We start from the raw sequence: 26,149 nt of genomic DNA on the forward strand, positions 1-26,149 counted from the left end.
TGGACCGGGGTTGGGGTCCTGAGGGAGGCTGAGGTTCGGGAATCCAGGTTGAGGTTGTGAAGCTGTTGGGGGGTCGGGGTCATAAGAGCTTTACAAATCGTGGTTGGGATCCCAAGGGCTTCCGGGTACTGAGGGCTCTGGGACCAGGGGTTTGAGGTTGGCGTTGTGAGGGGTCTGCAGACCTGGGGTCAGGGTCCTGAGGGCCCAGCGCACGGCTCCCCGAAGTGCAGGGGCGCTGAGGGGCAGGCAGGACCTGGGCAGTGCAGGCACCTTGGCGGGTGCCCGCACTGCTGTGTTCTGGCAGCCAGGGGAAGCCCTTTTTTCCATAAGGGCTATTTGGATATTTAGGGGACATACAAAATCAACTTTAAATTTAGCTTGGTAGGGGCCGGGGCTGTGGCACAGTGGTTTAAAGCCCCAGCCTGCAGCACCAGCATCCCATATTTGCACAGTTCGTGGTTATTTGAGGAGTGAACCAGCAGAATGGAAGACCTCTCTGTCTGGCTCTACCTCTCTCTGTAACTCTTTCAAATAAATAAATATTTTTTTAAGAATTAGCCTGTTACGGGCCGGCGCCGTGGCTCACTAGGCTAATCCTCCACCTTGCGGCGCCGGCACACCGGGTTCTAGTCCCGGTCGGGGCGCTGGATTCTGTCCCAGTTGCCCCTCTTCCAGGCCAGCTCTCTGCTGTGGCCCGGGAGTGCAGTGGAGGATGGCCCAAGTGTTGGGCCCTGCACCCCATGGGAGACCAGGATAAGCACCTGGCTCCTGCCATTGGATTGGCGCGGTGTGCTGGCCGCAGTGCGCCGGCCCCAGCAGCCATTGGAGGGTGAACCAACGACAAAGGAAGACCTTTCTCTCTGTGTCTCTCACTGTCCACTCTGCCTGTAAAAAAAAAAAAAAAAAATTAGCCTGTTACAGATTTACTGAATTTTGAGTCCTGGCCACAGTTGCCTTGGCAAGGCCAGACCAAGTGATTTTGCAGGCCATGTAAGGCCTCCTGGGATACTGGATCGGAACACCCCACTGAGATTCAGGTAACCCAGAGACGCCACTGAAGAGACCCAGGGAAGGCCAGGACAGAGCAGCTCAGGGGCCTGCATTCAATTCCCCAGCTGGCTGCTTCCACTCCAGCCTTTATTTTTTTTTTTTAACTTTAAGATTCAGTGGTTTCCTGACAGTTTGCATTTTGAGAGTGAGTCCACCATGGTTTGAGATGAGGGAGAGGCCTAGTGGTGCCTCAGTTTCCCCTGAGGGTCTGTGACATATGCATGGCAATGAAGGAGCCCCTGTAGGTTGAAGAGCCTCAACAGTAAGACGCCAGCCCTTCCCCCTTGCTTAGACAAAGGGGCAGCCCACAGCTCCTGGTGCTCTACCCAGAGCCTCACTGGATTTGTCAGCCTTGTTCCCGCAGGGTCCTAGTGGGGCCACAGCCCCCCAGAAAGCCTTTTCTGGCCACAGCTTGGGACCTGATTGCACTCCACGTGAGGGCTGAGTAGTGAAGACTTGGAGACGGAATAGGACCAATCCAAGAGCACCCAGCAGTCGGTCCTGAACAAGGGCCCACCTTGAAGCTGCTGCTTCCTCTGGCCATACCCTTGAGCTGCCGTAGGATCAGGCCCCACCTGGGGGTCCCAACCACACCTGCTGCACCAGAGCCAGGAGCTCTGAGAGACCCGGAAGAAGCTCCTGGCTCCTGGCTTCGGATTGGCACAGCTGGGGGAGTGAACCAATGGAAGGAAGACCTCTCTCTGTCTCTCTCTCACTGTCTATAACTCCACCTCTCAAATAAACAAAATCTTAAAATATATATATATAACCTCCGTTCCATGAATGGATGTCTCCTTATCTGAGTCCAAACTCGCCAGGGCAGCCAGCAGAGGCCGCGTCCTTCCCTCCTCACACGGGGACTGGACACAAACCAAGAAGCTGGAGGAACTCCCATGGCAGGGCAGAGGCAAGACACAGTCTCGTGAAAGAGATGAGAAGACGAAACTCTTCCCAGAACAGGAAATGGGCCACGGCTTCACAAATGTGCTCAGGTGCAGAAAGTCACTCGTGGAGGCACGCCAGGTGACACTCCGGGATCCTGAGAGCGAAGAGGCCGGCTCCGAGGCCCTTCTTCAGACTTCGTCAGCCTGAACCTGCAGAAGATTGTCAACATCGATAGCAAATTGAACCCAGAAGTCCTACACAGTGAAAGTATCATTCGAGGGAGACAGCCAAATAAAGCTGTCTTCACAGCCTGTCAACATCCACAAAGTCTTTAAAAAGTGCTAAAGGTACTAGCAAAATGAAAAGTGACTGCAAGAGTGAGACGCGGACCCCAGCGAAGAAACCAGTTTGAGAAAATCCCAGGTAAACTTGACATAAGCCAGGTAGGAGTCTTGTATTGTCTCACTAGAGGACTTTAGGATCAGCTTTTTAAACAGCTTTAAAATACTGGGGTAAGCATTGCAGCACCGCAGGTTAAGCTGCTGTTTGGAACACCGCATTTCATATCGCAGTGCCTGGTTTAACGCCCAGCTACTCCATTCTTCCAATCCAGCTTACTAATGTGCGCTCTGGAAGGCAGTACATGATGGCCCGAGTGCTTGGGTCTCTTGCACACTATCTATGGGAGACGCACAGGGACTCCCTGGCTCCTGCCTCTGCCTGTCCTAGCTCCAGCTATTGTGGGCATCTGGGGAGTGAACCAGCAGGTGGAACATCAATCTCTATCTCTCTCTGCCTTTCAAATAAATCTCTTCAAAATTTTTTAGAGGTATTTATTTGAAAGGCAGATTTACAGAAAAAGGGGAGAAGAGAGAGAGATTGGTCTTCCATCTGCTGTTTCACTCCCCAAATGGCTGCAAAGGCCAAGGTTGCACCAGGCCAAAGCCAGGAGCCAGGAGCTTCTCCCGGGTCTCCCACGTGGGCGCAGGGTCCCAAGCACTTGGGCCATCCTCCACTGCTTTCTTAGGCACATCAGCAGGGAGCTGGATTGGAAGTAGAGCAGCTGGGACTCCAACCAGCAGCCATATGGGCAGCACTGCACGCCATGGCTAAACCCACTATGCCACAGCCCCAGTTCCATAACCTTCCTTTTAAAAGATTTATTTTATTTGGAGAGAGAGGGAGGTATCTTCCATCCGCTGCTTCACTCCCTAAATGGCTGCAATGACTGGGGCTGGTCCAGGCCAAAACCAGTAGCCCCGAGCTCCATCCAGGTCTCCCACATGGGTGCAGGGGCCCAAGGACTTGAGCCATCCTCCACTGCTTTGCTAGGCACTTTAGCAGGGAACCGGATCAGAAGCCGAACAGCCAAGACTCAAACTGGTGTTCCTACGGGAAGCCAGGCTCCCAGGTGCTGGCCTATCCCACTGTACCACACCAGCTGCAATAACTCTTTTTAGACGTTTAAAATGTTAAAGCTATCTAGTTTCCACTAGAATAATAATCAAAGTAGGATTTACAAGTTTAAAAAAGATTTATTTGTTTATTTATTTATTTATTTGAAAAGCAGAGTGTTAGAGAGGCAGAGGCAGAGAGAGAGAGAGAGAGAGAGAGGTCTTCCATCCACTGCTTCACTCCCCAAATGGCCACAACAGCCAGGGCTGGGCCAGACCAAAACTGGGAGCCAGGATCTTCATCCAGGTCTCCCCCAGTGTGTGCAGGGACCCAAGTACTTGGGCCATCATCTGCTGCTTTCCCAGGCACATTAGCAGGGAGCCGGATAGGAAGGGGAGCAGCCGGGACTTGAACCAGTGCCTGTATGGGATGCTGGCAGTGCAGGTGGCAGCTTTACTTGGTGTGCCACAGTGCCGGCCCCAGGATTTACAACTGTCAACACAACTGAAGAAAGTGACAGCACAAACAAAAGAAAAAGACAAAGGCATAATAAAGAGCATGAGACATGAGGCCAGAGTTGTAGCTCGGTGGGTGAAGCTGTTGCCTGCAACTCCAGCATCCCTCATGGGCACCGGTTCAAGTCCCAGCTGCTCCACTTCTGATCCGGCTCCCTGCTATGGCCTGGGAAAAGCAGCAGAAGATGGCCCAAGTGTTTGGGCCCCTGTACCCAGGTGGGAGACCTGGAAAAAGCTTCAGCCTGGCCCAGCACTGCCGTTGCAATCATCTGGGGAGTGAACCAGTGAATGGAAGATCGCCCTCTCTCCCTCTCTCTCTCTGTAATTGACTTTCAAATAAATAAATCTCAATTTAAAAAGATATGAGAAGGCAGGAAACAGCTCATCAGATAAATGTGATTAAATTCATCTAGAAAGCTGTGGTTCTCAGACTGGAATATAAATACTGTCGTGTCTTAGCCGGCGCCGTGGCTCAATAGGCTAATCCTCCACCTTGCGGCGCCGGCACACCGGGTTCTAGTCCCGGTTGGGGCGCCGGATTCTGTCCCAGTTGCCCCTCTTCCAGGCCAGCTCTCTGCTATGGCCAGGGAGTGCAGTGGAGGATGGCCCAGGTGCTTGGGCCCTGCACCCCATGGGAGACCAGGAAAAGCACCTGTCTCCTGGCTCCTGCCAGGATCAGCGCGGTGCGCCGGCTGCAGCGGCGGCCATTGGAGGGTGAACCAACGGCAAAGGAAGACCTTTCTCTCTGTCTCTCTCTCTCACTGTCCACTCTGCCTGTCAAAAAAAAAAAAAAAAAAAAAAAAAAATACTGTCGTGTCCTGCATAACGACATTTCTGTCGACCACAGACTGAACATATCATGGGATCCCATAAGATTAGAAGGGAGCAGAAAAACTAACTCCGTAGTGACATCATAGCCACCGCAGCACAACACATTCCTCCCGTGTTTGTGGTGATGTTGGTGCAAACAAACCTGCTCTGCCGGTCATACAAAAACATAACACATACAATCACGTACACCACTTCATGATCAGTGACTGTGTCACGGCTTTATACACCTACCACACTATCTATCATCATTTTAAAGCATATACCTACTTATACAAAAACAAGCTCACTGTGTTTGAGATGCCCACATACCACATTAGAGTACCCAGGTTCAATACCCAGCTCCAGCTCATGACCCACTTCCTGCCAGTGCAGCCCCTGGAGGATGCAAGGATGTCTCAGGTAGCTGAGTCCCTGCCCCTCGTGGGAGACCTGGGTTGAGCTCCCAGCTCCTGGCTCCAGCTCTGAACCAGCCCCATGTACTGTATGCATTTGGGAAGTGGGCCAGCAGGTCAGCTGTCTCTTTCTGGCTGCCTTGTTGTGCGTGGGGGGGGGGGAACCCCTGTAAAACAGCATCATATATTTCATGATTGCATCCAGATGCCTTGTTTAGTGACTGACCTACATCTAGGTGTGTGAAAGTACAATCTGTGATGGCTTGCATTCTCAGACTGTACCTTGCAAAGCATCAATACCCAGGACACATAATGAATCCTTTCAAAACCATTAGGAACAGCCAAGACAACCGCATGATGGGCAGAACCCAACATCAGCAGAGAAACCAGTATCATCACCAGGCCCCTTGCAGAGAAGAATGTGGAAAAGACCAATAATCTGAATAGTTACTTTGGAAATTAAACCACCCAAGTAGGCACAGGCGGTAAAGTCTGACAACACCCAGTGATGGCCAGATGAAGGAGCAGTTGAAACACATCCCTGCTGATGAGAACGTCAAGGGCGCCATTGTCTTGGTGAACGGCGTGGCAGTGCTCAGTGAGGTTAGCTTTGTGCACTGGCTACCCATACCTGCATAGCACACCACCCCCAAACTGTAGCTTCAAACAGCAGTTGTCCCTTTGGCCCTTGGACCTGCTATTAGGACAGGATTCAGGGGCATGGCTAGTCTGCTCCAAGCAGCGCCAACAAGATACCTCCACGGGGACTGAGTGATCCACTTCTCAAGACAGCGCACCCACTCGACTGGTAACTTAGTTCAGACTGTGGACTGAGAGCCTTGGGGGTCTTTCTCGTGAAGTGGCGGCCAAGTTCTAAAAGCAAGAATCCCAAGAGAACCAGGTGGGACCTGTACCACCACTCATATCGTAGCCCCAGCAGTCACATTAGTGTCACTTCTGACCTAGTGACTGGCATGTCCGGATTCATGAAATGCGGATGCAGATCCTACCTTTTGGAGTAAGGAGTGTCAAAGTCGCACTTTAGGAGGAGCGTGTTGTATGGGAGCAGTTGTGGCCACTTCAGGGAGATGCAAGCCAGCGCAGTGCGCATACTGCCCGCCGCAGGGCTGAGTCCATATATGTCCCTAAGTGCGTCTGTGCCGGGGCGTCTGCTGGAGAAACTCGCACTTATTCATTTGAAGACCTGTGCGTTCAAAGAGGCAGTTTTAAACATCAGAAATACTGGGGGAAAGCCTCAAATATCCATGGACAATAAAATGGGTAAAGTGAGTTATTTCCATACAATGGAAAGCACACAGCAATAAAAAGTAGTTGTATCGACTGAATTGCATCAGCCATCTTTTAAAAAAATTCATACATTTTTAAGATTTATTTATTTTATTTGAAAGAGTTATATATAGAGAGGAAGAGAGAGAGAGATCTTCCATCTGCTGGTTCACTCCCCAGATGGCTGCAATGGCCAGAGCTAAGCCAGTCCAAAGCCAGGAGCCAGGAGCCTCTTCTGGGCGTAGAGACCCAAGCAATTGGGGCATCTTCCTCTGCATTCCCAGGCACATTAGCCTGGAGCTGGGTTGGAAGTGGAGGTGGGACTTGATCCCAGGCACCACAATATGGGATGAAGGAGTCCAAGTGGCAGCTTAACCCTCTGTGCCACAAAGCTAGGCCCTGCATCAGTCATCCGGCTGAATCTCAAACACAAAATGCTGAATGCAAGAAGACTATAAAGTGTGACTGCATTTACACTCAGGAGAGATCTAGGAAATGTAGAATTTAAGTGCACATGTCCCTGTATCTTTTCCCAAATCTCTTAATTCATACTGATACCTCCAGTCCAATCAAACATGGGACAGTCTACCCTCCCCCCTTTTTATTTTAAGATTTATTTATTTATTTGAAAGACGAGTTAGAGAGAGATCAATTGGAGCCAAGAGCCTGGAACTCCATCCGATTCTCCCACGAGGGTGCAGGGCCCCTAGCACTTGGGCCACCTTCCAACACATTAGGGAGCTGGATCCAAAGGGGAGCAGCCAGGGTTCGAACCAGCGCTCATGTGGGATGCCGGTGTGCGGCAGTGGCTTAACCTGCTGGGACACACAACACGGCCCCTCCTCCCCTCGTTCTATACTTGTAACTATAAACAGTGAGACGCATCAAGGAATTCACTCGGCGTAATCCCCCTGCATGTTATCATCTCTGGGCTATGCAAAACAGGAGCGTGGCCCCAGACACATCATCCCTGGCCCCCCACTTATGCCCCAGTAAAAACTTGACTCCGAGGACTCACTGTCCCCTGGAACTGTCAGATCTGCTGACTGAAAGCACAGACCTAACAAGGCAAGGAGGAGGGTGTCTAAATGTCCTGCTTTCTGGAAGAAATAAGATAAAGCCGTTAGTCATCCTGGATCTACCTCTATCCTTTAATTTAGTAGAATATGCTTTCACAAGCAAATTAAATAATTTTTTAGAGATTTATTTGAGAAGCAGAGTGTCACTCTCAAAATGGCCTCAACAGCCATGGGTGGCCAGATGGAAGCCAGGAGCCAGGGGCTCCTTCCAGGTCTGCACGTGAGCGCCAGGGGCGCAAGTCCTTAGTGCATTTCCTGCTGCTTCCCAGGGACGCTGGCCGCAAGGTGGGCTGGAAGCAGACTATCCAGGACTCAAGCAGGCGCCCTGCTAACGGGATGCCAGCATCACCAGCAGCGGCTTAGGCTGCTGTGCTACAATGCTGGCCCCAAAATACTCATTCAATAGTACTTTCCTTGCGTCAGAATTGAGGAGAAAGTTTTTCACTGACCCTGATTCTTTCTGGAAATCTATCAGCATGCCTGGTTTCGGTAGAAAGCAGCGCTGCTTTTCACCAGGATACTATCACACAAATCGTGCAACCAAGGCCTTTCATGGTGTCACACCGAGAAAACAGGTTCACGTGATTCAGCACGGCGTGCCCACCGCGAAGCAGCAGGGTTGCAGCGCGTCTTGGAACAGTGCCCACCCACCCCTCGGAAACCCAGACACCTGTGCTCTGGCGTACAGATCTCAGGTTCACAGGTCCGGAGGAAGACGCTTCCTGACAAGCCGAGGACTGTCTCAGATGCTCGCGTTCCCCAGGAACTAGAGATTCTCCCACACGCACAGTGACCGCACGCAAACCCGAGCGGGGCTGATGTGGCGTCCGAGCCTGGGAAGAGAAATCAGAGAGCACTTCAGGCACAATGGAGGCTCCCACCTGCATTCCTTTTGATGACATCTCCACGCAGAGCTGGTTTTCTGGCCTGGGTCGTTGTGAAAGGCCACGTGGCTTAGATAAGCAGCCAAACAAGGAGGCTTGCACGTTAATTACTCTTGCTCACAGCGTCTGGCCAGATGAATCAGGTCAGAGCACAAGCAGACAACTGCCGTACCCTGTCTGTCACCACAAGGGGGAAATCTTAGGGGACATTTTCCAAACTCAGGAATGGGTAAAAAGACGACACTGTGTCCTTTCCGGGGCCAAGCCGAGTGTTGTTGAGCCAGCCCGCCGGAGGCACTGTGCGCCTACTAGCTGGCTGTTCATTATTGATTAGGACATTTTACAACTCACCAAAGGTAGACCGTATCCACAGAAAACACGCTAATCTGTGGCCACACCACCCTGAACACGCCCGATCTCGTCTGATCTTGGAGGTAAGCAGGGTTGGGCCTGGTTAGTACTTAGTACTTGGATGGCCTGATAGCAATGCCAATGAATTTTTGTCCAGTAGTGAGTGGTAGAAATTATTTCTCTCTGGTAGAAAGATCTTAGCTGGAAAAAGGTGGCAATTGTGTGGCTCCTGTGGAACATTAACCAATTTTTTTAATCTACATTAGCAAGTTCATACAAGCAAGCTTCGTTCCAGTCACTACTAATGCTTCCCTCTCTCTTTTGAGCAGGTTTCACCACCAGACCAGTTTCCTCATTAATGGTTTAAATAAATCTCTGACACAGCCTCTCTTTAGAGTTGCGTGACTCACGTTTTGAACTTTTTGAAAAGTTTGCTTTGACAGCTCCTATATCCAGCTGCCTGCTCAGCATCTTCTGGGGACGTGTGACTAGACCTCTCAGAGCTCGCACGTCTGACACACAGCTCCTAGCCTCATCCCTGAGCTTCTCCTGCCCCCTGGAAATAGGATCTTTGCAAACACGACCAGGCTAACATCGTCCTTGGGGTGGACCCTAATCTAATGACGATGTCCTTTTGAGAGGAGGGAACTTTGGACAGAGACGTGCAGAGGGACGGTGGCCATGCGCCAACGGAGACCAAGACCAGAGTGAAGTCACTGTAAACCGAGGAACCCGCGCGCCGGTGGCCTCCAGAGACGCACAAGGGCAGGAGGACGCTCCTGCAGCTTCTGGAGCCCCCACCATCACTTGGTTCCTGCCGTGCCTCAGAGCTGAGAGGCGAGAAATGCCTGTTGCTTCAAGCCACGCGGCCTGTGCTACTTTGTCAGTGACAGGACACAGATCCGCCTTCCCAGCTGACGTGCCTCCATGCTTCCCGGTGACAGGCAGACCTGACTTCTCACATCTGTAGGCGCCCCTTCAGAATGAATCCAGAACCTGCCCTGTCCCACCAGTTCCTGTTACCCCAGCCGCCTCCCAGTCACACCAATTGGCTCCAGGATTATCCCAGGATCCGATACTGCTGGCCTTCGCCACGGCGTCCCTACATTCTCCCCCTGTGGCAGCCCAAATGACCCTGCCACTCACTCCTGCATTTGGAAAACCTTCTGCCAACTCCCCTCACCCCCAAATTAAAGCCTCAACTCAACAACAAAAACAATCCAACTAAAAATGGGCACTAGGGGCCAGCGCTGTGGCATAGTGGGTAAAGCCGCCACCTGCAGGGCCAGCATCCCATATGGGCGCCGGTTCAAGTCCCAGCTGCTCCTCTTCCAATCCAGGCTCTGCTATGGCCTGGGAAAGCAGCAGAAGATGGCCCAAGTGCTTGAGCCCCTGCACCCGTGTGGGAAACCCAGAATCTCCTGGCTCCTGGCTTCAGATCGGCACAGCTCCAACAGTTGCAGCCATTTGGGGAGTGAACCAGTGGAAGGAAGACTTTTCTCTTTGTCTCTCACTTTCACTGTCTGTAACTACCTCTCAAATAAAAAATTAAAAAAAAAAAAAAAGGGCACTGGACTTGAATGAACAGCTCTCCACAGACATGGGAACAGCCAATAAGCAAGTGAAAAGATCAACATCGTCAGCCACCAGGGACGGCAGATCATCTGCCCAGCATTTCAGACTCCGAGTAAGACGCCCACATCGGGGTACCCGGGTTCAATGCCCAGTTCTGGCTCCTGACGCCGGCTTCCTGCCCACGCAGATCGTGGGGGGGCAGCAGTGAAGGCTTACATGGCCAGGTGTCTGCCCCTCACGTGGGAGACCTGGACTGGCTCCCCGGGCCAGCCCCAGCACTGTGGATGCTTGGTGAGTGAACCAGCAAACAGGAGCTCACTCTCTCGCTCTCGCTCTCTCTCTACCTTTCAAATGCATTTAAAAAATTTTTAAGCCACAGTAACATACCACTGCCAGCCCATGAAGATGGCAGGAACCACAAGTCAGATAAAAGCGTCGATGATGACACAGACACCGGGTCTCTCAGGCAGCCCTGGTGGGACCGGCCATCAGAGCAGCTGAATGGGAAACAGTCGGCAGCTCCTCGAGCTGCTGAGCAGGGAGTGACCCAGCAACTCCAGCAGGAATGTCTGCAAGGAATGAACACGTGTGTCCACACTGTGGAAGCCCGGCAGCACTGCCCACAGCGTGCAGATGAAAACAGTGAGGAACACAGCCAAGTGACGCGTCTCTAAGTGGAGTACTACTCGGCAATAAAGACGCGTGCGTGCTGATAGACACCACAGTGCTGAGGAACCTGACAACGTTCTGCCGAGTGAAAGAAGCCAGACACAAAAGCCACCAACAGGATTCCAATTACGTGACATGTCCAGGGTAGGCGAATCCAGACAGACAGAAAGCAGACTTGGGGCCTGGGCTCGGGACACGATGGCAGTGACTATTGATGGATATGGAGTTTCTCTCAGGGATAATGAAAATGTCCTAAAATTGACTGGTAAGGATTGCACAATCGGGGCCAGCGCTGTGGCATAGTGGGTAAAGCTGCCACCTGCAGCGCCAGCATCCCACATGGGCACTGGTTCAAGTCCCGGCTGCTCCACTTCCGATCCAGCTCTCTGCTGTGGCCTGGGAAAGCAGCAGAAGATGGCCCAAGTCCTTGGGCCCCTGCACCCACGTGGGAGACCTGGAGGAAGCTTCTGGCTCCTGGCTTCAGACTGGCACAGCTCCGCCCACTGAGGCCAATTGGGGAGTGAACCAGTGGGTGGAGTCTCCCTCTCATTCTCACTCTCCCTCTCCCCCTCCCCCTCCCCCTCTCCATCCTCCGTGTAACTCTTTCAAATAAATAAATATTTTAAAAAAGGATTGCACAACCCTTTGAATATTCTAAAGCCATTGAATCGCACTTTATAAGGATTTATTTATTTGAAAAGATGTGAGAGAAAGACAGACAAAGATGGACAAAGATGGGGGAGGGACCTTCCATTTGCTGGTTCACTCCCCTGAATCCCACACAGGACTGGGCCAGACCAAAGCCAGGAACCAGGAACTCAGCCTGCTCTCCCACACGGGCGGCGGCAGCTGAAGCACTGGAGCTACCACCCGCCGCCTCCCAGGAGCCGCATTGCCGGGGAGCTGGGTCAGAGCTGGACGGCGCCCAGAACTCGTCGGGGCGCTGGCGTCCCAGGCACAGCAAGTGCCCTCCTCTGCTTCTTTCTGGCCTGCGGTGCTTCTGACCAAATCCCGTCATTCCAGCTGTTACTCCATACAGCCCGCGTCTATTTCTCTACTCGTGTGTCTACTTTCAAAGATTTTCTTTGTTCGCTTTTTGTTCCAGAAGCCTAATGATGAGGTGTGTGGCACAGATTTCCTTGGGCTGATCTTAGTTGGGGTTTGCCAAACTTCTTAGATGGTTTGCCATTTGCCAGATTTGGAAGCTTCTGCCATCTGTTCCTGAAATATTTTTTTGGCCCCAGACCTTCTCCTCTCCTTAGTCTCCACTGACACAAAAGTTGGATTTTTGAAATAGCTCCTCAGGTCCCCGAGGCCATGTTCAGTTTCCTCATTCCATTTTCTCTCTATTGTTCTACTTCCTGGTTCGTAGATTCATTCTTGCGTCAGACGCATTTTATTTTGGTTTATTTTATTCTCTCCAGTCTACGATTTTTATTTGGCTCTTTGTAAAAAAAAATTGTCTCTCGCTAACATTTTCTGTTTTGTCACTTGTTTCAAGATAACTTGCGATTGGCCTTGAAGCGTTTTTGTGACGGCTGCTTTTCAACCCTCAGAAGTTTCCCAGAGTGGCCGCCTGGGGATCTCTCTTCTTACGCAAGCTACGCATTTCTGGTTCTTGGCACGGCAGGTGATTCTTAATCATTATACGGACAGCCTGCCCATTGTGTTGGGAGACACTGGATCCTCTTTCTGTTTTAGCATGCCCCCATCCTGTTGAAGTGCAGCAGCATCCCAAAACTCCATCCAGGGCTCCCACGCCGGGGTTGGGACCAAACACTTGAGCCGTCTCCCGCTACCTCCCAGGATGCATTTGGAGGAAGCTGGATGGGAAGTGGAGTAGTTGGTACTTACACCGGTGCTCCGTGTGGGATGGGACCCAAGCATACGCTCTGATACAACCCACCGTGCCACGCCTGCTCAATTTCGTTTTCAGAGTCCTTGGTTCTGTTCTGTGTTTCACTCGTCTGGTGCTACCAGGCATCTACGTAACGCTGTGGGGACAGAGGTGTTTCTCAGGCTGCCCAGAGGTGCTAGGTGGGGAGGGGCCGGCAGACTTGGTACCACTGGACGTCCCCACGGGAGCGCTTTGTGTTTCCTCCTGCTGTTAGATGGGAGAGTGGGGGAAGCAGGCCTGGCCCTTGCCATCAGCTGGAGGCCGGGGGACGCTGTTAGGTGGGAGAGTGGGGGAAGCAGGCCTGGCCCTTGTCATCAGCTGGAGGCCGGGGGACGCTGTCCCTGGCTGCCTTCCGCTGCAGACGGGAGCGGGAGAATCAGGCTGCTCTCGTGTCTGGTCAGGACCCCTGCTTTCCTCTTCCCACCACGCACAACCCTGTAACCGCCAGCTGTATCATTTCCCGGTCTTAATAATATAGATAACAACAATTTAAAAAATAATATAGATAACAGTTTATATTTAGCTAGAGGAGCAGGGAGAGGTTAGTCCATATCATATACGCCCTAACTGGAAGTCTCTAGTTTTACTTTTTATTATTATTTATGAAATTATATTTTCGATATTTTGATAGTAAGCATGTGAGCAATGTTGAATAGAGAACACAGCTGACACAACATGGCAGAGAGCAGGCGTCCCAGTGAAGAACCAGAGCCTGCGTGTATTTATAAAAACAGTTTCATTGAGACGTAATTCACATACCATATAATTCATGCACTTAAAATGTTTAATTCAGGGGCTGGCGCTGTGGCGTAGCTGGTAAAGCCACCGCCTGCAGTGCCAGCATCCCATATGGGCACCAGTTCGAGACCCGGCTGCTCCTCTTCCAATCCAGCTCTCTGCTCTGGCCTGGGAAAGCAGTAGAAGATGGCCCAAGTGGTCCCTGCACCTCGTGGGAGACCTAGAAGAAGCTCCTGGCTCCTGGCTTTGGATTGACACAGCTCCATCTGTTGTGGCCAATCAGGGAGTGAACTGTTAGATGGAAGACCCCCCCATCCCCAGTAACTCTGCCTTTCAAATAAATTAAATAAAATATTTTTTAAAAAAAGGTATAATTCAGAGACCAGCATTGTAGTGCAGTGAGTTAAGCACCTAGGACTCAGGCATCCCATATGTGCACTGGTTCAAATCCCCACTGCTCCATTTCCAATCCAGCTCCCTGCTAATGCACCTGGGAAAGCAGCGCAAGATGGCTGAGGTCCTTGGGCCCCTGCACCCACATGGGAGACCCAGATGGAGTTGCGCGCTCCTGGCTCGGGCCTGGCCCAGCCCTGACCATTGCGGCCCTTTGGGAAGTGAATCAGTAGACGGAAGATCTCAATCTCTCTCCTCCAACCCCTCACCCTCTCTGTAATTCTGCCTTTCAAATAAAGAAATATTTTATTTTTATTTTTTTTTTAATTTTTTTTTGACAGGCAGAGTGGACAGTGAGAGAGAGAGACAGAGAGAAAGGTCTTCCTTTGCCGTTGGTTCACCCTCCAATGGCCGCTGCGGCCGGCGCACTGCGCTGATCCGATGGCAGGAGCCAGGAGCCAGGTACTTATCCTGGTCTCCCATGGGGTGCAGGGCCCAAGCACTTGGGCCATCCTCCACTGCACTCCCGGGCCACAGCAGAGAGCTGGCCTGGAAGAGGGGCAACCGGGACAGAATCCAGCGCCCCGACCGGGACTAGAACCCGGTGTGCCGGCGCCGCAAGGTGGAGGAATAGCCTAGTGAGCTGTGGCGCCGGCCAAGAAATATTTTTTTAGAAAATGTGATTGATGGTGGGCATTTGGCACAGAAGTTAAGCCGCTGCTTGGGACACGGGCACCCCGTGCTGGAGCACCTGGTTAAGTCCCAGATCGCTCTGGATTCCAGCTTCCTGCTCATGCAGACCCTGGGGGCAGCAAAGGACGGCTCAAGTACCCGGGCCCTGCCACCCACGTGGAGACGCAGGCTGAGTTCCGGGCTCCTGGCTGCGGCCTGGCCCAGCCCTGGCTGCTGGGGAGAATTTGGGGTGTGAACCAGCAGAAGGAAGATCTCATGTCTGTCTGTCTGCCTCTCTCTCTCTCTCTCTCTCCCCCTCTCTCTCTGTAACTCTGCCTTTCAAACAAATAATCTTTAAAACAAATTAGCAGTAACTATAATAGTTACTACATACAATGCAATTATTTATTATATATTAAAATAAAAAACACACTTCAGAGAAAAGGAATTGACTAGGGATAGAGAGGAACATTACATACGATGACAGGATCAATTTACTTGGAGGACGTAACAATCCTAATGTGCATATGCCAAAATAAAAGTATATAAATAAAAAATGATAGAGCTGAAAGGAGAAATAGAGAAATAGAGAATTCTGGTTGAGGACTTACAGGCCCCACAGCTGACAACTGATAGGCAGAATGTCAACAAAGATACAGAACTCAACACCATCACCCACGGGATATAAACATGTATAGAACATGCTAGGTGCCAGTGCTGTGGCTTAGCAGGTTAAGCCGCTGCCCGTGGCTCCAGAATCCCATATGGCCACCAGTCAGAGTCCTGCTGCTCCACTTCCAATCCAGTTCCCTGCTAATGGCCTGGGCAAGCAGCAGAGGACGGCCCAAGTGCTTGGGCCCCTGCACCCCCCGGGAGACCCGGATGAAGCTCCTGGCTCCTGCCTTTGACCTGGCCCAGCCCTGGCCATGGCAGCCACTGGGGCGTGAATCAGTGGATCGTGCTCTCTCTCTAACTCTGCCTTTCAAATAAATAAATAAATAAACCTTCTTTACAAATTTAAAAATTATCTCTGCTTGCGAATGATGTGATTACCTGCATAGACTCGCCCAAGGAAGCTACCTATAAGACTCCTAGAACTAAGGAGCTCGGCAGGGCCTCAGGACGTAAGGTAAACTGTTACTCCTATCACTAGTAATGAACCCAAACACTGAGATGTGAAATACAACATCATTTACACGGTTTAAAATAAAACGAAACTACAGATGTAAATCTAACAGAGCATATGAACAACAAGTATGCTGGGAGCTATAAAATGCTTATGAAAGAAATCAAAATGCAAACGAATCGGGAGGCACACTCTGCTCACGGACAGGAGACCCAACAGTAAACATCCCTCTCTTCTACAAGTTGACGTAAGAGGTTTTTTGCTTTTGAGAAGGAGAAAGAGAGAGAGAGAGAGAGAGAGAAAGCCCACCTGCTGGTTTACTCTCCAAAGGCCTACAATGCCGGGATTGGGCCAAACCAAAACCAGGCTCCAGGGCTCCATCCAGGTCTCCCATATGAGTGGCAGGAACCCATCACCACTGCCTGCTAGACCCTGCATTAACATCCACCTTTTTTTTTTTTTTTTTTGACAGGCAGAGTTAGAGAGAGAGACAGACAGAGACAGAGAGAAAGGTCTTCCTTCCGTTGGTTCACCCCCCAAATGGCCGCTACAGCCGGAGCTGCGCTGATCCGAAGCCACGGGCCAGGTGCTTCCTCCTGGTCTCCCATGGGGTGCAGGGCCCAAGCACCTGGCCATCCTCCACTGCACTTCCAGGCCACAGCAGAGAGCATTACAGGAAGAGGAGCAACTGGGACAGAATCTGGTGCCCCGACCTGGACTAGAACCCGGGGTGCCGGTGCCGCAGGCGAAGGATTAGCCAAGTGAGCCGCAGCGCTGGCCCAACATCCACTCTTTTTTTTTTTTTTTTTTTAATTTTTTTTGACAGGCAGAGTGGACAGTGAGAGAGAGAGACAGAGAGAAAGGTCTTCCTTTGCCGTTGGTTCACCCTCCAATGGCCGCCACGGCCGGCGTGCTGCGACCGGCGCACCGCGCTGATCCAATGGCAGGAGCCAGGAGCCAGGTGCTTTTCCTGGTCTCCCATGGGGTGCAGGGCCCAAGCACTTGGGCCATCCTCCACTGCACTCCCTGGCCACAGCAGAGGGCTGGCCTGGAAGAGGGGCAACTGGGACAGAATCCGGCGCCCCAACCAGGACTAGAACCCGGTGTGCCGGCGCCGCTAGGCGGAGGATTAGCCTAGTGAGCCGCAGCGCCGGCCCCAACATCCACTCTTGATACATGAGTTTAACATAATTCCTGTTGAAAACGCCAGCAAGATTTTTTTAATGTAGATATAAAGAAAGATTATTCTGAAATTCGTATGTAATAGCAAAGGAACTATGATGGCTAACACATTTGTAAAAAGGAGGATCAAAGCAGGACGAGCCATTCTGCCTGGTTTGTTACGATAACCAACACCGTGTGCTGTCAGAGGGACAGACACGCAGGCCAAGGACAGAGCGGAGAACCCAGGAAAAGAGCTGCGCAAACACGTCCCACTCCGACAAGCAAAAGCATTTCTAGGGACAAAGGTCAGCCTTTTCTTTCTCCTTGTTCTCCAAGACTTTTTTATCTGCAAGGCACAGTGACAGAGAGGGAACGACAAAGAGATTGTGCGTCCTGCGGCTCACTCCCCACACGTCCACCACACCCGGGACTGACCCACACTGAAGCCAGGGACCAGGAGCTCTGAGTGGCAGGGTGTGTGTACTGGGCCTGCTTTTGTCGCCTTCTCAAGCGCATCAGCAGGAACCCGGGTGGGAAGCAGAGCAGCTGGGACTCACAGCAACACTCCAACATGGGACGCCAGCACCACCAACAGTGGTGTAAGCACTGTGTCCCAGATCATTGACTGAAATGTAAAACCATAAAACCCTTATGGAAAAAAACAGAAACTCTCTGGGACCTAGAACTAGGCAAAAAGTTCTTGGGCCTGACACCAAAAGTGTGAGCCATCAAGAAACTGGTAAACAGGACCTCTCGCTCGCTCGGCTCAGAGGACGAAGACGAGCTACCGCTGGGAGAAAATGTGCAGAAGAGCCACCGGGCAGAGGCGGCGGCCAGAACACATGGAGCTGCCGAAACTCGACAGGAAAGAGTGGGGGCAACCTGAAACCCAGCAGAAGTGAAGAAATGCTTCAGCGAAGAGCATGAGCAGATTAGCCCCTGCAGAGATGCTGGGTGTTGTGAGCCATCAAGGAAATGCAAACTATCACCCCGCGAAAATGTCAAGCCTGTGGGCGGCTGCGTCGCCCAGCAGCTGCAATGTCTGATGAGAAGCTTCTGTCCCAGCTCAGAGCTCTTGGGCTCAGCTCAGGGCCAGCTCCTGACTTCAGCTTCCTGCTGATGCAGAGCCTGGCAGGCACTGATGGCTTCAGGAACCGGGTTCTGGCATTGTGAGTTAGCCACCGCCTGCAGCACCAGCATCTTGCATGGGCGCTGGTTCAAGTCCTGGCTGCTCCACTTCCGATCCAGCTCCCTGCTGATGCACCTGGGAAGGCAGCAGGAGGCGGCCCGAGTGCTTGGGCCCCTGCGCCCGCGTGGGAGACCTGGATGAAGCTCCTGGCTTTGGCCTGGCCAAGCCTCAGTGGATGAGGCCATTTGGGGAGTGATCCAGGGGATCAAAGATTCTCTGTCTCTTCCTCTCTCTGTAACTCTGCCTTTCAAATAAAATACATAAATCTTTTTAAAAAAAGAAAGAAACTGGGATCCTGCCATGTGGCTTTGACCCAGCCCAGCCCGGCTGTTGCAGGCATCTGGGGAATGAGCCAACAGAGAAGAGCTCTGTCTCTGTGAAACCAATGATTAAGGGAAAAAAAAACAGGTAAAAAGTCGTGGCAACACACTGGCAAAGACGTGGAGAAACCGGATTACTCACACATTGCTGGCAGGAATGTAAAATGGTACGGCCACTTTGGAAAACAATTTGGCGGTTTCTTCAAAAACTGAACTTGCAGCTATCACGTGACCCGGCAGGCAGCTGAGCGCCCGCTCACTCAGCCAGGAGAGGTCTTTTGTTCCCATCAACATGCGCACACAAATGTTGACAGCAAAGACCAAAACTGGACTCCTCCCAGATGCCCTTCAGTGGTCAAACCACGATGCACCGTCCACGCAGGGCACATGGAAACACACCACTGAGGGAGACCCAGCAGTGGGCCCGGCTCGGAGCTCCACAATGAGCAGAAATAATCATAATCGAAGGTGACCATGTCACTCCGTTCATGTAACTTTCGGAGGACAAATCCATGCAAACCGACGCTGAGATGTGGGCGGGGCAGGAGGGGTGGGCGTGACTGTAACAGGACAAGATGAGCTCCTGCCTGGTACTGGATCTCTTCAGTGTCTGTGGGTGCAGGAGGCTCCTGGCGGGACAAAACTGGATGGGATTTAATAGACACAGACAGATGTGTGCAAGTAAAACGGGAAATCCAGTAAGATCGATGGGTTGTATCAACGCTTGTACACTGGATGTGATTTCATTTTGGTAAGATTTATTTACTTATTTGAAAGTCAGAATTACAGATAGAGAGGGAGAGACAGAGAGAGGTCTTTCATCTGCTAGTTCACTCCCCAAATGGCTGTAACAGCCCAGCTGGGTCAGGCCAAAACCAGGAGCCCGGAGATTCATCCAGGTCTCCCATGCGGGTGCAGGGGCCCAAGCACTTGGGCCATCTTCCACTGCTTTCCCAGGCCAGAGCAGAGAGCTGGATCAGAAGTGGAGCAGCCGGGCCTCAAACCGGCGCCCCTAAGGGATGCCAGCACTGCACTGCAGACAGCAGTTTAATCTGCTACGCCACAGCGCCAGTCCTGGGCATGATATTCTACCAGTTTTGCAAAATGCCATCGACTGGGAAAACCGAACAGAGTGTACTACACACCTGTATTCTTTCCTAGGACTGTACCTCAGTCTGCAATTACCTCAACAGCATTTTCAGAGACGTTCCAGAAGGTCTATGAAGAAACAGCTGTTGTGCTCTCCTAAGAACGGCGTCTGGCAGGGAGACGGACACATCTCAGACCCTCGCCGTGCCGCGTGGGTAATAGTCTGGGTGGCCCCTGGAGCCCCACCTGTCAAAGGCCAATCTGCTGGATCGGCTCAGAGGACTTGAAGAGACACTGGCTCGTTTACCAGACCGTTATTAGGCACGGAAAGGGTTCACCCAACAGCTGGCCGGGGGCTGCCGACCGCAGCTCCGCCTCGCGGGGTCGGGTGCCCACGGATGCCCTCGCCACGACCTCGACTCGCAGGGGCTCTCACCGAGGTTTCAGGACACGGGCGTCACTGATCATCAACCCTGCCTCCAGCTGCCCCCCACTCCCAGGAGGTGGGGCTAAAAGCTCCACGCCCGTCACCACTTGGTCTTCCAGTGGCCAGCACCCCCAGCCTGGGGCCACCAGGAGCCCACCGGGAGGCCCGCACGGCACGGAAGATGCTGCCATCACCCAGGAGATTCCAAGGGATTCGCAGCTCTGCAGCAGGAGCCAGAGACAGCGAAGAAATACGTTTCCTGCTACGTCATGCGCCGTGGGCCGTGGGGGTGTGTGCTGGGCCCCGCCGGTCGGCGTCGGCAGCCGCCGTCAGCCAGGGGAGGTCCGGGGAACGCTGCTGGTGAGAGCTCCGGGCGGGAGGCAGGCGCTGGCCGCGGGTGAAGACAACCACAGCCCATGCTGCAACACCCGGCTCTGGTCAGCTTGGGCTCCTGACTCCAGCTTCTGCTGACGGGAACCCCGGGAGGGAAGTGGGTTCCTGTCACCCACGGGGGAGAGCCGCGCTGGGGTCCACGCTCCCGGCTTCAGCCCTGCCCACTGGCCACCGAAGGCATCTGGGGAGCGGGCCAGCAGACGGGAGTTTTCTGTCTCTCTCTTAAATACAAATTTAAAAACAAAATCAGATTAGGAAAGAGGACAAAGTCTTTTTTCATTTTCTTAAATTTAAGAGTTTGTATTTAAAACCTGCCCATGGTACACCCGCCACTGGAAGTTCTCTTCCCACCACCTCCACCTCTGCTGAGGTACCCACCACTGCCAGGCAGCGCCCACGAGACCTCCTGGGGCCCCTGGGTCATCGCTGCGGCTGCAGCTGGCTGCCTCACTGCCTCCACACCTCCGCCCCCAGGGAGGGGCCCCACTGCCGCTGGGCCCCGGCTCTTCCTCTTACCTCCCCCCCTTCTGGCTTAGGAAAGCTGGGGGCTGAGCAGTTGCAGACTCCGGCTCCCCTCCCATGCCTGCACCAGGGCCATGCTGGGTTCTGGCACAGGTGGCTCCTCCCTCACACAGAGCAGCCGTGCTACCCTCAGCCCATTTCTCAGACAGGGAAATAGAGGCAGTGCGTGGACCCAGGTTGTGAACTAGGACCCCTCCATCAGGGGTTAGCAGTTAGGGCCAGGGTCCCCATACCTGGCCAGTTTCAGGCTTGGTCAGCCCCCCAGGCTGGTGGTGTGGTGACATCAGTCCCACTCCCCTCCTGACACGGTGACCATCGGGTGCTCCGGAGGTCCCAGGAGCGCAGGGGCAGCCTTCCCTGACCGTCTGTCGGCCCTTCCAGCTGCCAGGAAGGGGGGAGGCCCTCCAGTGCACGCGAGCGAAGCAGGGCGCCAGGGCTCTCCAGCCTCTCCAGCCTGAGGGCACAAAGCAACTGTGGAACCGGGCGCTTCCTCTCCACTGACTTCTGGGAAGTAGCAGCCTCCTCCCCAGGGGCTGGGGAGGTGCTGAGAAGGCGGGACACCCCCTGGGAGCTGACTCAGGCCGGGGCTGTGGGCGGCCCGGTCAGGACAGCACAGCGCCAGCCCCCAACAGGTGGGAGCCCCCAGCCTGCTCTGCCAGCATCTCACCTGGAGTCATACATCACAGCCACTTCAGGTCTTTAAATTGCTGCAACCAGAGCTGGTGCTGTGGCATAGCGGGGAGGGCTGCCGCCTGCAGTGTCCCCATCCCAAATGGGCGCCGGTTTGAGGCCCAGCTGCTCCACTTCCGATCCAGCTCTCTGCTCTGGCCTGGGAAAGCAGTGGAAAATGGCTCAAGTCCTTGGGCCCTGCACCTGCGTGGGAGACCCAGAGGAAGCTCCTGGCTCCTGATCAGCACAGCTCCAGCCATTGTGGCCATTTGGGGACTGCATGGAAGACCTCTCCCCCTGCCTCTCTGTAACACTCCATCTCAAATAAATAAATTTAAAAAAAAATTTAAAATAAGTGTTGCAACCCTGTCTTTAGACAACACCAGGGAGGGGCAGCATTAGGGTTAGGGTCAGCCAGGCTCCTCCCAGCCAGCCCACACTAAGCTCAGAACAGGGCCATCTAGGCTGCATGGGTCTCAGCACTGCTGGGGTAGCCAGCAAGAGGGGTCTCCACGGGCCTAAGGAGACCGCACGGAGCTGGGCTGGGGTGGGGGGACTGTGCCTGCCCTGAGGAGGTGGCACGGAGCTGGGCTCGGGTGGGGGGACTGTGCCTGCCCTGAGGTGACCGCACGGAGCTGGACTCGGGTCGGGGGACTGTGCCTGCCTCATCCTCTCTGCTTCCTGGGGGTGCGTGGTAGGAGGGGTGGCAGCCAGGCAGTGAAAGGAAGCAAGTGGGGGCCTCGAGTGGGACGTGGGACATCCTGGCCACAGCGCCTTAGCCTCAGGGATCCTCCCTCCCCTAGGTCCAGCCGCCCAAAGCCAGGACAGTCACACCCCCTATACCACCACATCTGTGTCCCCACCCTGGCTGGGGACCTACAAGACAATGGGACCCCCGGCTCCCTGTGATCCTTTCCTCCATGCCCTCATCACTCCAATGCCCCTGCTCACCAGGGGGCCAGGGTGGGCCCAGGGCCCCGGCCCTGCCCAGGGCCGCGGAGGGAAGACGAGCCCCGCGGTGCCCCCTGGGCCGCCCCTGGCCCCGCACCCCCTTCCCAGGCTCCCACCACACCTGGCCCGAGAAAAGCTGAGCCCCCCTCCCCCCGGGGGGGGCAGGGATGCGGCCCCTGCACACGCTGCCTCCCGGCCGTGTCCTCCTCGGTCCACTGGTCCACACCTCCAGGAGCCCGGGGGGACTTTCTCCTGGGGCGCTGCCCTCGGGGGCGAATCCCTCACGCGAGGGGTGGTGTTTGCGGCTGAGAGGTCCCGGTCACCCACAGTGACCGTCGCCTCTGGGAGACTCCTCCCGGCCCACCAGGCGGGTGGGGAAGTGCGCTGGCGACCGACTGCAGGGGCCAGCGGTCACCAGTGTCGGAGGGATTCGGCTGCTTCCACTCGGGCCGGCACCAGCTGGGCTCATGTCCAAGGCCACACAGCTGGGGGCGGCGACGTCCAGGTGCCTCCGGAGCCCGCCGCAGGCCGAGCCCCGCCTCGCCCCCAGGGCCAGGGCAGCCCCCTTCCGCAGGTGGGTGGGCGGCCGGCAGCGGGCAGCGGGCAGGCCGCGGCCCCGGCTCCCCCAGCACCCACACCACCCACACCGCGATCCGTCACGGTCCCCCTCCCGCGCGCAGCCTGGGGACTGCAGGCCGACCCGGACACGCGCGGACACGCAGAGCCGGGAGCCGGCGGCGCGGCGGCAGAGCTCCCACACGGGGGCCTCGAGGGCCGCCCGGAGCGGAGGGTGTGCGACCGGGCGTGCCCGGGGCGAGCGGGCGGGGGCCGGGGCGTCGCCGCCAGCCGCCGGACGCGGCACTCCCCGCGGCGCCAGCGTGCGAACGCAGCCGTCCCGCGTCAACAGGGAGTAGTCTCGAGTTCCGCGCCAAACGCTCAGCCAGAGAAAGGCTACGCTCAGCTCCGGAAGCCGGCAGTCCAGCAGGAGCAGCCGGAAGCTCCGCGGGCCGCCGCGCCCCGCCTCCCACGCGCCCGGACCCCGCAGCCCGGCCCCGAGTGCGCCTGCGCGACCCTCCGAGCCCCTAGGCGGGGCGAACGCCCTGGACTGCGCCTGCGTAGACCGCTGCGCCCGGGGGCGGGGCAGGGACCGGCGCGTGGGACTGCGCCTGCGCGTCCCGCCGAGGCCTGGGGCGGGTGGGCGCGCGGAACTGCGTCTGCGTGGTCCTTCGGGCCCGCCCCCTCGGCGTCCCTCCGGCCCCTCCCCGAGCCGCCCGCCCGAGCGCGCCTCGGGGCGGGCCCGGCGCGCGGGAACTGCGCCTGCGTGCGGCCGCCCGCCGCCCCGCCCCCGAGCGCGCGCGCGGGGCCCTGGGAGGGGCGCAGCGTCCGGCGGCGTCGCGGGCGGCGGCGGCGGGGCCGGGGCGCGGGGAGGGGCCGCGGGGGCAGACAAAGCCGCGGCTAATGAATGGGAGCGCGTCCGCCCGCGCCGCCGTCGTCCTGCCCCGGAGCCGCGCCGCCCGAGGCCCGGCGCCCGGCTGAGGTGAGTGCGCGGCGGGCGCGGGGCCACCTCCGCCGAGCGTCCGCACGCCGGCCGGACCGCGCGGGGCCGGGAGGGGGCCGGGCCGCCGCGCCATTGTCTGCGCCGGGCGGGGGCCGGGCCGGGGTCGGGGCGCGCGCGGCCGCCGGGGCCTGACCCGCGCGCGCGGCGCGGCTGACAGCTGCCCGCGGCGCGCGGTGCTTCCGGGCCGCGGGTGCTGTTGACAAAACACGCAGCGCACGAGTTGGCGCGGGAGGGGACCCCGGGCGGCAGGTGAGCGGCGCCTCATTGTGTGCTTCCGGGCGCGCCGCCGGGGCGGGCCGGGGCTGCGTGCGCCCCCGGTCCCCGCGTCCCCGGCGCCGGCTCCCGGGAAAAGGGAAGTGGCGTGCCCGGAGCTGCCCGCGGTCACCTCGAGCGCCGTCCCGAGCCCCGAGCCGCTCCGGCGAGGGCGGGGGCCGCGCTGGGCTCCGCAGGGCGCGAGGGTTTGGTTGGGGCCCCGCAGGCTGCGCCGGTGCGCGGGAGGGTCCCAGGGGCCGGCCGCTCCCTGCCCGCACGCCCCGCACGCCCCGCGCGCGCGCCCGGGGTTCCCACGCCGCTGGTACCTGTGCCCTGCGCTCTCCTAGGAGAGGGTTTGCACAGGCTCAGGGAGACCCCGGGTCTTCAGAAAGTTGCAGAGAACACCCCCTCCTGCGCGGAAGGCAGCCAAGACTTTATTTAGGTTTGTGATTAAAAAAAAACACCACATTTATTTATACTTGAAAAGCAGAGTTTACAGAGAGAGGGAGAGACAGGTTTTCCATCCTTTGGTCCACTCCCCAGGTGGCCCCGGGTGGGCCGGTCAGAAGCGGGGAGCCAGGAGCTGCATCCAGGTCTCCCACGTGGGTGCAGACCAAGCATTGGGCATCTTCCACTGCCTTCCCAGGCCACAGCAGGGAGCTGGGTCGGAAGTGGAGCTGCCCGGTCTGGGTCCAGCACCCACGTGGGGCGCCCGCATCACTGAGGCGGCCTTACCCCTGCGCCACAGCGCCGGCCCCGCAGCTAAGATTTTTAGTCCACTTGACAGTGAATTCCGGCTTACCCCGGATGATGGTGTTTTGCGTGTGAAAACTCCCAGACACCGTGGAGAAAGCTTCAGGTGAATTCTCAAGGGAGCTGGTTGGCTTCTGTGTTTTTGGCAAGGACTGATGGGGTGTTGGTGCGGCTGTGCCTGTGTGTCCAGATCCCGGTGGGCCTGGGGCTGAAGACAGTGGTGACCAGGGCCCCTGCCTCCCTGCTCTCCGTTTTGCATCTGCGTCGTTTGTTTCTCTTTGGCCTGACTTTGCTTCTGGTCTGATTTCCTTCTCTGTGTGCTGGGTGATGGGAGCCCTGAGCAGCTCAGAGGGCCAGGGTCTGTCGCCCCTTTTCCCAGGGCATTATTGAAACTCAGGAGCTGAGGGAATCCATTGTTATTTACATGTTGTGTTTCACCAAGGGTCAGCGACTTGATCAGGCTTTGTCCCCGGCCTTTCAGCCTTGGCCTCTGCGGGCATCTCCTGGGCCCAGCGTCCATGCCCTTCCCTCCCATGCTGCTGGCCACCTTGGCCTTCTTCACCTGGGACAGCTCACATCACGTCCTCACTGCCTGTTTGATCTGCGCTTTTGGTCACTCGGGTTCCGGGCTCCCTGTGGGTGAGGGGGGCCTGGCCGCTGTGCAGTCTCGCCCCTCTGCTCTGCCTGGCGCTGTCCCACCTGCAGGGCCTACACTGGGAGGACACAGAGGAGGGACAGAAATGGAAAAGTGAGGGCGGAGGGGTGCCTGCTTCTGTGGGAGACCCTGCTGAGAATCCCTCGCGGGAAGGGGCCCTGTGAGCTCAGCCCTGAGCCCCTCTCTCCAGCTGTGCCCCTGCCCCCCGGGGACTCGGTAGACTTGAGTGTGCATAAGTGACCTGCGTGGAAAGTGCTGGCCTGGCACCTGGAAGCCGGGCGCTCCGCTCAGGTCAGGCTGGTGGCCTTCCCAGCCGAGCGTGTGTACGGCAGGAACGGCTGAGGCTCCCGTGCCGACGGCTGCCGCTGCCTGCCCTCCATGTCAGCCGTTGGACCCCGCGCCCTGGCCCTGCGGGCCGGCTGCCCTGTACTGCTGTGTCCTCCGGCCTCACGGCCTCGCAGAGTGTTC

At 55.8% G+C, this 26,149-nt stretch overlaps 1 protein-coding gene and 1 long non-coding RNA gene across 6 annotated transcripts in view; one reads left to right on the top strand and one right to left on the bottom strand.

The window, feature by feature from the left end:
• Positions 1–1,120: 1,120 nt before the first annotated feature.
• On the bottom strand, positions 1,121–26,061 carry LOC103346635 (uncharacterized). Its single transcript, XR_016217182.1, has 7 exons — positions 26,009–26,061; positions 21,511–24,214; positions 21,077–21,297; positions 19,598–20,542; positions 8,105–8,267; positions 6,079–6,272; positions 1,121–2,144 (listed from the first exon to the last, which is right to left on the bottom strand). It is a non-coding gene; the product is annotated as an uncharacterized LOC103346635 (long non-coding RNA).
• Positions 23,860–26,149, top strand: part of ZBED4 (zinc finger BED-type containing 4) — a 31,264-nt gene continuing 28,974 nt past the window's right edge. For 2 of the 5 annotated variants that reach the window (XM_051839190.3, XM_051839187.3), the window contains exon 1: positions 23,860–24,000. The gene's annotated coding sequence lies outside the window, so the exon portion shown is untranslated. The remainder of the gene's footprint in view (positions 24,001–26,149) is intronic. The other 3 variants (XM_089307780.1, XM_070053062.2, XM_051839189.3) reach the window with 2 other exon arrangements.

Source organism: Oryctolagus cuniculus, chromosome 11 (genome assembly GCF_051225735.1).
Source record: "Oryctolagus cuniculus isolate XC-2025 breed Fujian yellow rabbit chromosome 11, ASM5122573v1, whole genome shotgun sequence".
Classification (NCBI taxonomy): domain Eukaryota; kingdom Metazoa; phylum Chordata; class Mammalia; order Lagomorpha; family Leporidae; genus Oryctolagus; species Oryctolagus cuniculus.